This window comes from Engraulis encrasicolus, chromosome 13 (genome assembly GCF_034702125.1).
Source record: "Engraulis encrasicolus isolate BLACKSEA-1 chromosome 13, IST_EnEncr_1.0, whole genome shotgun sequence".
Taxonomy (NCBI): domain Eukaryota; kingdom Metazoa; phylum Chordata; class Actinopteri; order Clupeiformes; family Engraulidae; genus Engraulis; species Engraulis encrasicolus.
The window spans coordinates 45,199,685-45,211,336 of record NC_085869.1 but is presented as its reverse complement, the minus strand read 5'-3'; the positions used below and the strand labels follow the sequence as shown (position 1 = coordinate 45,211,336).

General features: G+C 48.9%; 1 protein-coding gene across 2 annotated transcripts in view; it reads left to right on the top strand.

Moving 5' to 3' along the window:
• The first annotated feature begins 1,441 nt into the window (after positions 1-1,441).
• Positions 1,442-11,652, top strand: part of LOC134461241 (activin receptor type-1-like) — a 51,452-nt gene continuing 41,241 nt past the window's right edge. The window contains exon 1 of one of the 2 annotated variants that reach the window (XM_063214022.1): positions 1,442-1,760. The gene's annotated coding sequence lies outside the window, so the exon portion shown is untranslated. Of the gene's footprint in view, positions 1,761-6,871; positions 6,971-11,652 lie in introns of those variants that run through there. The other variant, XM_063214023.1, reaches the window with a different exon arrangement.

The following is an 11,652-nucleotide window of genomic DNA, read 5'->3' as shown; positions in this document are numbered from 1 at the left end:
GGAGGTGAGAGAGCTGAAGAGCTACACAGCCTGTGTGTGTGTGTGTGTGTGTGTGTGTGTGTGTGTGTGTCCCATCATTATAACCTTGATGATAAAATATTCTATTAATTAGGCCTATTGCCTAATATTGTGGAGTATTGGGAACATAGCCTATTCCAGTCTACCCACAGCTAGCAGGTAATTGGACACTACGATAGCCTACACACCAGTTTTTCCATGCTATAGAGTGGGACACATAGTGTGTGCTCAGAGGAACGGCAACACAGTTTCAGCACAGGGTACTGTTGGTGCGCGGACAATTAGGGTAGGGGTGTTGGGGGGGGCTCCCCCAGATTTTTTTGTTGCATTTTTTAGATGCAATTCCCTGCATTCTAATCAATTTTAGGGCAAGGAATGGCAAATCCCATCTCACTCACTCCCTTAGTTTGAGATGACAAAATTAATATCACATGGCCAGGCATGTGATGCTATGCTGAGATTACTACCCATCAGTCATGACTGAAAGCCCAAAAGGATCATTTTAAATGCCGAATCCACCAAACAGGTAGGCCTACACACAACACGGTCATTTCTGTAGCAACCACAATCAATGGTAGCAACTCATGAACTCAAATAATTGGAAAGATTATTATTATTGTGGCTGCGGGGCCAAGTTTGCCTGGCCGCTTGGGGCCTCTGGCCCCCTTGGGCCCCGGGCCTTGCTTAGCCAAGGGACTATTCCAGTTCATTGTACACTATTGGCTGGCACACGAAGCACCTTAGAAATAGTATTATTGCGAAGGTGGTTTTTGAAGGCCAGTGTGGGTTGTGGCCGCGAGACCAAGTTGGCCTGGCCCCTTTGGGCACCTCAGGCCCATGCATTAATCCACCCCTGCATATAGGCCTGTGGAGTATTGGGGACATATTCCAGTCTACCCATATTGTCAAATATCATAATATGATTACCAATGAAAAATAAGTCCATAATAGCCTAGGCTAGGTAGTCCACCCTCAGAGTGCAGGTAAGTTCAGCCCTTTAAATGCGCCGGTGGTGCAAATTAGAGGTGAATGGAATGCTTGTGGCTTGTAGGCCTAGGACATTTTGGGCACAAAGAAGTTGAACAGAGCTAATTTGCAGTTGTTGATAAAAGAGTTTAAACTTCTTAGGAGTTTGAATTTTTAATTTAATTTTGATCCTTGTTGTGTGCAACCATGTGAAAAGTCGTTAAATAGCCTGACAATCCTGACACTTGCTTAGAAGCTTTATTGTGTTTGTTTAGTGTCTCTTAAACCGCGCCTTTAACCTTGGGGGTTACAGGAGCATTTTCATATATGTGTGCGAAAATATTCAAATAGCTTTAGGTGGCCACTTTCTGAAGTCGCTGGTGTGGGAATATGCGCAGAGGAAATGATGTGGTAATGGTCGTCTAATTACAGTGAGACGCGGACGGCACTTCCTCCTCCTACAGGAACGAACGAGTAGCACGGTCGGCCACTAGTCTGACATCGAGGGATGTCCCACACCGAGGAATCGCAGGCGAACTAAACGGACGGAATTTCTTTCCACTATGTCGACAGAAAGGCTCGATCAAAGTTGATCAACTCCATGGGTGTCGGTGGAGGGCGATGCCGAGTGAACACGGGGACATTTCTAACCAGGCGAACTGAGACATTATCTGGGAATTTCAGCCAGATGGCAGAATAGCTGGGATTCAACCGAAAAGAGTTGGCAACATTGTTTGGCCGACGTCTAGCGAGCACTTCCTGCATTATCAACATAGGTAAGTTCGATTTCGCAACTGCGCGCAGACATAGTGTGCCATCAACTAGCACTACCCTTTTGCCATTTTTACGCATGATCGATGTTAAAAAAGCAATCTGTTTGAAGGTCTGTCCGAGTCCCAGGCTACTGAGCCTAAGCTACTCTGCGACGCTTTGTGTACGCTATCTCGATAAACATGGGAGGATCTAGCGCGCAGGCTACCTGCAACATGATAAATTGCCTTATTTTGTTGCGTGCCGCGATATAATTTGGGAACTTGCCGTGACATAAATAGTTGACGTTAGAGAAACGCCGCTTTCAAAGACGTATCGTGAATGTGAACGAGTGCCTCCAGTGTCAGTCGTAGGCTACATCATTTTTGGATGATGGGTAGGTAATCTGCTAAAAACAGCATGGGGACTATATGCCCCCCAAAGTAGCCTTATAAAGTATAGGCTATTAACTGAACCTACGACAAAACATGGCAATGTGCAATGCTGCTACTTGCTAGGCCATTTATTATTTTGGTGTCCAGAACTGTGTTGGGTGACGCTGCGGCTATTTTTCCCATGTTTGTGGCAAAACTGTCTCCGGTGGCGCAAAATTACGGCGCAATTGACACCTGGTTAGTGCGCCTTTGTTAACCTGACTGTTGGAGGCGAGATTCGCACTTGATCAAGCGCGTCTATCAGTCCCACGCTGCGCATTAACCATGACAATGTCAGGGCAGGCGTCGGTCTAAAAGATAGAAAGATCTCCCACCCCTGGCCATTAGTGGACTGATTGATTTCAGACTGGCGACAAATGCATGGGTCTGATGTCATTTGCATGGCGGCTGGGAGCGCCTGTCTGTAAGGTGACTGTTGAGTTGTGGTGAGCTGCCACTCCACAGACTGAATGACTCCAGTCAGTCACTTAGAAAAAAAGAAAACACTTGGTTTACCCTTGAGCTCGTAGCGTAGCGGACCTTTTAATGGAGTAAGGACTCTTAAAGTGAAGTAGCTTATTTTGGAGCATCTCATTCTGTTTACGCACTCAACAAGACAGCAAGTTTATAACCCATTTACATATCGTTGTGGGTAGCAGTTGTTGTAAATAGCACACACCTACACACACATGAACAACACACAGGAACAAACAAGCATTGTTTTTCATTGCTGTATTTGGTCGGGAGATTAACTACTTGAAGTACGCTTGGAGCCGGGCATAGCCCAAACAGATGCTCTAGTTTGTGTCATGGTAATTACAGGTTTTAGTTCTCCAAGTAAGCCAGTGCCTCTGGAAGGGAGTCAAGATGGCAGGCCACTTCACATTCTTGTGGTATTGCAGGGACTTTGAAAATGTTGCATGTTGTGTGGTGGTGGTGGTGGTGTGTGTGTGTGTGTGTTGGGTATAGACTCAGGCAAGGCAAAGCCGAGTAGGGATCTGACTTGCGTAGCTCCCGTGGATCTGCTCCAACAGGTTGTAACAGGTCTGGCCTTGAAGATGCAGGATGATTAACTGTCCCGCTTGATGCCATTGTTGTGGTGTGAATGGCGGGTGTCGGGAATCTCTGTGTTGGAGTGGTTGGGGTATGGTGGAGAGGGAGTCTGGAGACGGTTCTGAATACACAAACATATAAAGACAAAGCCAATCCTCTCTGATGATAGTTGATTACTCATGTGTGCTACAATACCAGGCCCTTGGAATGCACAACTAGCTGTGCTGGCGGAGAGCAAGAAGCAAGAGGAGAGAAGAAATGATTTCACTGAGGGTCTTTATGGTCTTGAACAAAGAGCTCTGTTTGTTCCTGGTGGTCTGGAGAGTGTCTCTTTGAAGGCTCTGGGATTTTCTGGCTCTCACCATCGTCCCTCCTGAGTTTGTTGTCTTTTGTGGCGCCCTGCAGTGCTTGGACACAAGTCCCCCCACACCACCCCCCACATCCCTCCTCCCCCTCCTCTCTTGAGGTCTGCTGATAGTGGGGGCAGATAGTGAGCAGGGACGTCTGTGAGTCTGCGAGACCCACGTCATGGGGTGGTCACACTCTTGGAAAGACACCCAGAGGTGAGACGGGTCAAGCTGCAACAGCAAGCAAGCAAGCAGACCACCGCCTCTTTGCGCTTTGGAAAGAACTAATGAGCAAAATGTCATCTGTAAAGACAGCAAAGTCCACAGCACTTCTTGAACTTTCTGAACTTTTTTTGTTTTAATCATGATTCAGAAGGCGACCTTTCAACCTCTGTTGGGAAATGATTGGAAGCCTCTGTGTTCTTGCTTGAGGAAGACCCAATGGTGGCTGAAACATCACCTTCTCGATGGTAATCGTAATAATAATAATAAATAGAAACAGTACAAGTCCGCACTCTGTAGCTCTACTGTGACGGTTTATTCAAGTCATACAATGTTTCGACCCAGCAGGGTCCTCATCAAGCCTTCCACCTGCTGGGTGGAAACGTTGTATGACTTGAAACCTTCAAAGTGGAGCTACAGTGTGCAGCCTTCTACTCGTTCTATTGTCCTGCACCTGGCCTCAGCGAGGTGGGATGTGCATACTTTTGGTCTTCTGAAAATAATAATAATAAAAGCATGTCTCGTTCTAGCAGTGCTGCGGATTGAACATCATATGTCCTGCACATGGGTAGCTGGTGGGATAATGTAATCCGAGTCAGGGCCTGTGCCCTTTCAAAATTGGCTGTTGTAGTATGGTTGTGCGTTGGCTTTAGCTGGTGGGCTGTTCGCACATTTATTCAGCTGGACACTGTAGAGCTAATGTGTCCACCCACCTTCCATTCCATTCCATAAAGTAATGGGGTGCCTCCAGCCTTGTCCAAATCTAGACCATCACCACCCGCCATCACCGACCACCAAATTTAAATGATTCCACAATGGTGCCAAGTCAGTTACAGACAAGTCAACATGTCACAAGTTACAGCCAGGATTCGCACACTGAGAACCGGGCAGTTCTGAGGCAGTTAAAAGTTGCACTGGTTACTGTTATTTGGGTGGGGTAAAGAGATAAAAAGGTCCGTGACCCGGTGATGGAATTGTATTGGCATGTGTAACAGACACACACACACAATGGCAAGTGGAATAAACAATAACCAGGTTACACATAGAACGGTGCTGATCTAAATCACCCTATAAGCTTTACTCCATCATGCCTGTCTTGGTCTACTACAGGCTACAGAGGTTAGTGGAGTAGCAGAAGCTTCAACAGCGTTGACACTCCCAGACCTTAGGGCGTATGGGATGGATGACTGGTGGCCTGCTCTCTCCTGCTCTGACTGTACTCTGTTCCACTCGGGCGGCAATTTGGCTCCTCCAAATTACAGGGGATGGGATGCGTGGTGCTTTTCTAACCAAGCTCATTTTGACTCATCTCCTCCTCTTCCTCCTCCTCCTCCTCCTCCCTCCCATAGCTAATCAGGCACAGATGACAGTTTTTCTTCCTCCCTCCCTCAACATCATTTTTTCGAGCTCACAAAATGGGCTACTTCATTGCTTCCTGGTGTAGGACATGTCAGTTTTCAGCATCAGCGAGCAGCTCTTTTTGTGGTGGTGGGAGTATGGGAACTGAAGAGACCAAGCCTGGAGTTCTTTTTTTTCCCCTTTCTCTCTCGTGGTTCGTATGTGGCTGTAGGCGTATATCAATAGTTAATGTACAGTATAGGGGTGCAGTATAGGCTGTAACAGTATTTTAGTGGGGAATTTAGGATAAAGCTGAACACACATCACCTTATGTGTGTTCAGGAAATGTGTGTCTTTCGGAAATGAGCACAAATGTAGATGCCCAAGTCAAAGTAATTTGATTTAATTTCATAATAACTTCAATGTGGAGCAGTTAAAGCTGTCTTTGTCCAATGAGGTGCTCTGGAGTAGTCTAGTAGTATGACACTCGTTGAAACTAGAAGTTGATGAGTTTGTATAGGCTCAGACACCCATTAAACCTGGCTCATGATTGGTTTTGGCCTCCGGGGAGCAGTTGACGTTGAGATATGAATGAGGTGTTTATGTGGCCTGTGGACTATACCGTCATGAACAAGCCTTTCACTGCCAACTGAGCCAAAACTCCTTTTGTATTCTCGCCAGACAGTGAATCAATGAATTGGTACTCACTTAGTATCAAGCAAAGCAAACACTCTTTCCAGGCATGCATCTCTTACCATTATAATGCCAGCACAAATGCTTTATGTTATTTTTAACCTGGATAATCATGCCCGACTAGTTACAGGCTTATGAAATTAGTCTGCTAATGGCGCGGTATTAAAAAAGTAATGTGCCTAAATGAGACAAATGATTTGTCTGGAGCTATAAATAAGAAAAACATCTTAATATGGCGATTGATTCATATGCAGAGGGTGGCTGTCTGCCAGAATAGCAGTGCAAGTGTAGTATGCTAGGCTAGCTAGCCCTGGCTAAGTATTGCTAGAGGCCCCTGGCCATTGGGTTCAAATAATGAGACCTCTGAGTTTCGGGTGAGTTGAGATATCTAAACTTTAGCAATGTAGAGTTGTGTAAAGTAGCACGCTGTGCGCCGTCGTCATCTGGTAGCCATCAAAATGCCTGAGTTTTTCTCCCACTAAGCTGATCTGAGTGTACAAAGTGTTGATTAAAGTCATTATTTCCACTTCTCTCTCACACTTTTTTTTGCTTTCTTTTTTATGCCCCCCCTGAGGGCTGCCTTTTCAGCCGGCACATCCATTTCTGCAGCTGCGCTTTCGTTTTTTTCCCTTTTTCCCCCTGTAAGACTGTAAAGTGTATAATTTCTCCACGTAGGGCCCCCAGACGAAGAAGGAGCCTCGTCTCCGGGAGAGAAAAATGCGCTGAGCGGAGAAAGTGCAGAGAAAGATAGAGAGAGAGGGAAAGAGCGGGGGAGAGAGAAAATAGTCCTCCTTCCTCTCCTCCGACAGCAATCATTTTCTTTCTTTCTCTCGCTTTTCTGTCTCTCTCATTCTCTCTGCGCCCGGCAATTTGTCTGTCAGAAACAGCTGGCGGTGCGAGGCCGGAACAATGTGCAAGCTGGGGGGGTTGTATCTGGCGATCGACGGGCTGGGAGTTGTGTGTGAGGGGGGGTTTGCGGAAAGAGAGGAGAGAGAGAGAGGGGGGGGATAGAAGCGCTGGATGAGGGCACCCCTGCGGGGAGATCAGGTTACAGACTCTGTCATTAACAGCAGACTGCGCCACGCACATTCGGGGAGACGGAAGGAAGGGGGGCTTCAGGTCTGAGCAGGAGTCTGGGACTTTGGGCGGGTAGGTCTCTCTCTCTCTCTCTCTCTCTCTCTCTCTCTCTCTCTCGCTCTCTCTCTCTCTCTCTCTCTCTCTCTCTCCTTCACTCACTTGCTTTCTGTCTCTCTTTCTCTGTCTCTGTCACTGTATTTCTTTCTCTCTGTTGCGTTCACTGCTGTTATGCAGTCTTGCCTGCCTTTCTATCTGTTTCAGTTCCGGTCTTTTTTGGTCGGTCTCTAAAAATGTGTATGTTGGAGACGGGCTTCGAAGTGAGGTAGGCAAGGAGAGCAAAGTGTTCGTATGAGTGTACGTTTCAGACGCATGGGGGGTAAGACGTACTACTGGGGGGAAAAGAGAGGCGGACTAGGAAGAAGGGAGGGAGAGAGAGACAGAGAGAAGGAAGGAGGGAGGGAGAGGGAGAGGGGGCAGGACTTGGCTGGGTCTCCCAGAAACGAAGAAGAGGCAGAGGCAGCAGCAGGCGAGGCAGAGAAGCAGACTTCGTCTTTGCCACTTTAAGGAGCCAGGAGCAGGGACTAACACTGGCTGGCTGGCTGGCTGGCTGGCTCAGACAGACAGACAGACAGACAGACGGACGGATGGCCAGCCGCATGCGCAGACTCCTGCCACAGCCAAAGTTTACGCTCCTACTTTTCTGTCTGGGTCAAACGTCGGCCGCGCTCCAACTTGCCTTTGGCACAGATGCAACCGGGCAGGGCAGATCGGCAGGCAGGCAGGCAGGCAGGCAGACAGGCAGACAGGCAGACAGACATGGTGTCAGGCAAGGAGACAAACAAATAGGCAGATAGACAGACAGACATAGTGACAGACAGGGAGACAAACAAATAGGCAGACAAACAAATAGGCAGACAGACAGACAGACAGGCAGACAAACCGACATAGTGACAGTCAGGGAGACAAACAAATAGGCAGACAGACAGACAAACAGACATAGTGACAGACGGGGAGACAAGCAAGCAAGCAGGTAGATAGACACACACACACACAGACAGACAGACAGACAGACAGACAGACAAACACAGACAGACAGACAAATAGGCAGACAGGCACATGTAGACAAATAGGCAGGCAGGCAGGCAGGCAGGCAGGCAGACATGGGTGGTGGGAGGGACACCCAGTTGTGAAGCACCCCTTCTCCCCTCCCTCTCTCACCTCCTCTTCAACCCTCTGCAGACTCCTCAACCCCCTTTGCACCAACTCTTTAACCCCTCTCCGTTCTTTACCCTCCTTATCTTCCTTTTTTTGTATTCTGATCACCCGCTCCAGCCTCCTCTGTCTAAAACCGCAGTTATTTTTAGGGCCAGAGGCTGTAATAGCCGTAGAGCCAGTTCTGCAGCCAGCCAGCCAGCCAGGAGGGTTTGCTGTCTGTGGCTGCTGCTGCTGGAGCTGACTGACTCTGTCTGCAGCTGCGGCCATGGAGCCTTCAGACAGGAAGTGCGGCGGCGAGTTGGGACCACTGCTGCTGCTGAGCGTTGCAACCTCTCTCTCTCTCTCTCTCTCTCTCTCTCTCTCTCTCTCTCTCTCTCTCTCTCTCTCTCTCTCTCTCTCTCTCTCTCTCTCTCTCTCTCTCTCTCTCTCTATCTTTCTCGCCTCCCTATCCCCTTTTGCTCTCTACATGCAGTATCCCTCCATATCCCTCTCTCTTTCTCTCCTCCTTGTAGCCCCTGCTCTCCCCCTCTCTCCTCCTTTGTCCTTCTGAGCATTACCAAGCACTCTGTCTGTCTGTCTGTCTCTCTCTCTCTTCCCCTGTGTTACTGAGCATTGCCGAGCACCGTCTCTCTCTCCCTCCCTCTTTCCCTCCCTCCCTCTACCCCGTCCTACTTCTGTTTCTGCCTGCTTGCCTGCCCCACTATTCCACTACTTTGTCTGTCTGTCTGTCTGTCTGTGCGCCTGTCTGTCTATCTGCTTGTGGCGTCTCCTCTTTCCTCTTTGGTGGCTCTCTGCTGGCTGTTATTGATTTCTGCTGCCCCCCCCTTCTCTCTCTCTCTCTCTCTCTCTCTCTCTCTCTCTCTCTCTCTCTCTCTCTCTCTCTCTCTGTAGTGTGTGCGAGGGTAAATGTGGGTGAAAGGCAAGTGGCTAAGGAGGCTGGAGTCGTGTGTCTGCTTGCTAGTCAGCCAGCCAGGCAGACAGGCAGCCAGGCAGCCAGACAGACAGACAGCTAGGCTGTGCTGCTGCCACCGCTCCACCACTCGCTACTGCTCTCTCTGCTGCTGCTACTAGTGTAGAACTAGCTGCTGTTACTGCGCTTACTGCTCTGTCTGTGTGTGTGGCTGTTTGCTCTCTGGCTGGCTGGCTGGCTGGTCGGGCCAGACACATATCCGCAGTGTTCTTGCTGGCTCCACTCGTACCCATTACCCCCAGACTGCGCTGGAGACAGTCTCGTCTGCCATACACATTTTATGAGCCTCCCACCCACCCGCCCACCCCCCTACCAGCCAGGCAGCCCGGCAGCACTCCCAAACGCCCACCATCACAACACACCCACCTCCCCTCCCCTCCTCTCCTCTCCTCTCCTCTTCTCTTATCACTTGGCCACCAGGGAGAGGAGGGGAGGGGAGAGAGGAGCGGAAGAGAGGACAGCAGAGGAAGAAAGTTGGAGCCCCCTTTTAATTTTCTGTCTTCCTCTCCCTCTGGAGAGAGGGGGATGAAGGGGTTGCGGATTTTTTTAAACATTTTTTTTGTGTTAAACGGATCTGCTACAATACAAATTTGGCAGAGTGTTTTTTTCCCCTTCCTTCCTAATTTGTCATAGTGCATAGCGACATGACTCTGTGACTTCGGCCGTGTGAATTGCTCTAGCCTGGTGTCTCGTTTGGTGCAGTGTGTGTGTGTGTGTGTGTCTGTGTTTGTCTCTGTGTGTGTGTGTGTGTGTGTGTGTGCGTGCGTGCGTGTGTGGTGCGCATTTGTGGGTACGGGGGTGTTAAGGAGATTTGCAGTTTTGCAGATTGATTTTTTGTGTCATTTAGATTTATCAGTTTTTTTGGCACTGTTTACACCAGCCGAGTTGGGTGGATTAGTATGTGCATAATGTTATTATAGCATGCCTCATGTCTCCTGCCCTCGGTTCACTCCTGCTGTGAGTGTGTGTGCATGTGTGCGTGCGTGTGTGCCTGCTGTCTGACAGACTGTGTGTGTGTGTGTGTGTGTGCGTGTGTGTGTGTGTGTGTGTGTGTGTGTGTGTGTGTTGTTTTGTGTGTGTCTGTGTCACAGTGTGTAGGCGTTTGTTCTGTCTGTCTGGTTGTCTGTCTGTCTGATTGTCTGACTAGGACTCAGACACTGCAGTAGGCTAAGGGCAGCGACCTCAAAAACACGTTTGTCTTTGAAAATGCAGATGACTTTGTTATACACGTTAAGCACAACATTTGATAACATTTTAGAGATACTCTTTGATTATCTAATTCATATTTTTTAAATGAGTAGAATAGAATAGAATGCCTTTTATTGTCACTGTTCACGTGTACAACGTGCACTATACACATTCACAGGGGGAGTGATTGCACTCGCATATCAAAGACGGATACCTTAAAGGTTGGTGTGTAGAATAAAATACAAGAAATATACAGAACTCAACACAATTAACTCATGCTGGTTGCAAAACAAAAATAGCAGCACCTTTTGTACGTATTTTAACCCAAGTTGAATATCAAATGTCTTTAAGATCCTTAGACCAGGACATATATTTCTAACATCACACAGACTTGTACACATGTGCACACTCCCTTGCACAACACACAGATTTTCCTTAATTTTTCTCCTCCTCCTGCTGCTCCTCCTCCTTCTCCTTCTCCTTTTCCTCCTCCTCTTCTTTCTCCTCATCATCTTCATCCTCCTCCCTCTCCTCTTCCTCATCTTCCTCCTTCTCTTTCTCCTCCTCCTCCTCTATTCCCATCCTAATATCAAACATATGTGCAGAGCTGTTTTGCCTAACTGGGGTAATGAGACTTCCTCCCCTTGTGACTCGCATGCTCTGCCTCTGTTCCTCCCTCGCCTGCCTGCCTGGCACCGGCCTGAGAGCTCCCTCTCTTACCCAAAATCCCCCTCTCGCCTCTGCTCTGCTCTGCCCGTCGGGCATCCCTTATTATCCCACACCTTCACCCACCCACTGCCTCCCTCCCTGCCTGCCTGGCAGGGCTGATGGAGCGGGGTGAGGCTCCTTAGTAAAGCACACCAGTGAGCACTGCCCACAGCTCCCACCTCCCCATCCCCCCCCCCCTTCCTCCCTGCTCACTGCTACCAGACGAGCGACTTGGCGCCTGCTGTTTGGTAAACAGTGCCATGGGACGCAGAGCGAGAATGAGCAGCGCTCTTGCCACTGTAGCCGAAAAAGCTGCCATGATGAGTGTGCTACCACCAACATCCTCCTCCTCCTCATCGTCGTCATCATCATCATCATCATCATCATCATCATCAGCAGCAGCAGCAGTGTTGTTCGGCTGAATCCTTTTGCAGCACAGCATCAGAGGACTGCTGGAGGGAGTGATGATGATGATGAGCAGGAGGAGGAGGAGAATGTGGGAGGGAGCCAGCTTGGCTGCATAGGTGTTGTGGGTGTCCAGACTGCCTTTTGGCATAGATGTCTGAGTGAGATGGGGGTGGCGTGTACGTGTACGAGGGGAATGGGAGGGAGGTGGTAGGAGTCTGTCAGGAGGTGGACATGACTGTACTGTAGCGTACCGTAAGCAGGGGAG